This window comes from Grammomys surdaster, unplaced genomic scaffold (assembly GCF_004785775.1).
Source record: "Grammomys surdaster isolate TR1022 unplaced genomic scaffold, NIH_TR_1.0 191, whole genome shotgun sequence".
Taxonomy (NCBI): Eukaryota; Metazoa; Chordata; class Mammalia; order Rodentia; family Muridae; genus Grammomys; species Grammomys surdaster.
The window spans coordinates 5553237-5555338 of NW_021604636.1; positions in this window are offsets into that span (position 1 = coordinate 5553237).

Here is a 2102-nt window from a genome sequence, read left to right on the forward strand (position 1 = left end):
TGTGTGTGTGTGTGTGTGTGTGTGTGTGTGTGTGTGTGTGTGTGTGTAATGTTTACATAATCCAGAGGGAGAGAAAAAGAATCCATGCCAGTAATTTTTTAAAAGAGGATTAGCGAAAAGAATCGATTTAAAGAGATTTTGGCACAAGTAACACGATGCCCCAAGCAACTCCGAGGTATAGAGAGAAAAGATCTCCTAGTATCTGCTTCACTGGAGGCCAGCTGCCAGCCTCAGGCCAAGAGCACCTGAAATTTACAAACCCAGAGCTGCTGCTTATGTCCAGACATAGCCAGCCTGCTCTGTAGCTTTCCTCTCCGAAGGCGAGAGGAGCGGAAATGGAGAGCCAACCTCGGGCGTAGCTCAGATCCCCCAGCAAGGGGTCTAGAGCTCAGGGGGGACTAAGAGAATGCCAGGCTACCTGTTTGGCTCAGGCCCGAGGGGCTCACACTCCACCCGTGCTGCAGGCAGTCGGGGCCTGGGAATCTATCTCCTCTAGAGGGTGCCTCAGCCTTCAAGCCCAAGGTCCAAGTGGCCAGAGCAGCAGAGTTCAAAGCTGGATGGAACTTGGGTATGGTCAGAAAAGAGTTAACAGATTCAAGATGTGTTGGAGTTTGGTCTGCAGCAGCCAGTACTGAGCACAGACTGCACCACCTCCCTCAGAGGCTGGACGCTGTGGCTGCAGAGGGTACCAGCTGCAGCCTCCCACAGGGCACAGGGAGGCCATGTGCAGGACCTGGCACTGGTGGCCATAGGCCGGACAGGTTGATGATCAGATGTCTCAGAATCAAGTAGAAGCAATTTTCTGGGAGAAAAATAATGCCAGACTCGCCTTCCCTTTGAAAGCCAACCTTAGCTCCTATCCAGGAAGCTTCATAAACAGAATGGATTTTAGCCGTTCAGGCATTGGAGCACCAAGGTTGGCGGCGGTGGTGGTGTGAATGGGTGTGATGGTATTTGATGTCTTCCTCCCTTCATCTTTGCTGCTACTTTTGCCCCATTTTACCTGGTCGTGTCCTCTGTTTTTCATCATTAGCTTCTGTTACCAAGTGCCTCTCCTCGCCCTCCAGCTTCCTATCTCATCTTGCCCCTTGAACAGGACACAGAGCCATAAAGTCCATCTATGAAGGCAACAGCTCACCTGAGCTTTTGGAAGCCTTTTGCCATTCAGAACACTCCGAACTGACTTCTTAAAAACACAAGGAATCGCAAAGTGCCCATCTAAGTGTAAAGGGGGTAGAAAAGAAATGCACATCCCTTAGTTTTTAAGGAACTGAATTCGGAGGTGAACAGGCAGTGTGACCCATTTTCAGTAGTCAGCCCCCAAATCTAGTGGTTCCTCACATACAGCCTTGAAATTGGCGTATATTCACAAGGAAAATGAGGATTCTACCGAAGTCGTGTTAACCTTAGGTTTAGGGTGGGACTGGGACTGTGTCCGAGCTTCCCCAGCACTGGTCCAGGCAGATTATTTGAATAGTGTACAGTTTACCTCTGCACTGTTAACTAGGGCAGCTTCAGCTCCTCACTGCCTGCATGTGGTGGTAGTGGTGGGGTTACCTTGTGTTTAACAAGATGGTTCGGTATCAGGCTGCTGATAAAAGTGGTTACACATTACTAGATCAAGGTGTTCACTGTCTATGAGAACAGCCTGATTTTGATTACTTAAAAATATAAAAACAGACAAATGATTTTTGGTACGAGGGATTGTGTCAAGGTTCTGAAACTGATACTGTTTCCAAGATGAAACTGGCAGGAGTGGTACCTGGGAAATCAAGGAAGCCCACAAAGTTGAGTAAGAGCAAGCCAGGTGCAAGGCAAGCCCTGGCCAGCCACAGAATCTGACTCAGCCTGGGTACTGAACCCAGGCCTAGAAATACATCTCTGTTTTTTAAAAAGGACACACTCAATTTCTCTCTCTCTCTCTCTCTCTCTCTCTCTCTCTCTCTCTCTCTCTCTCTCCTCTCTTTCTCTCTCTCTCTCTCTCTCTCCTAATTCTCCAATATTTGTCAAAGTTGCCATTAATTATAAAGGGTGAAAATCCTATATTAAGAAGAAAGAAAGAAAGAAAGAAAGAAAGAAAGAAAGAAAGAAAGAAAGAAAGA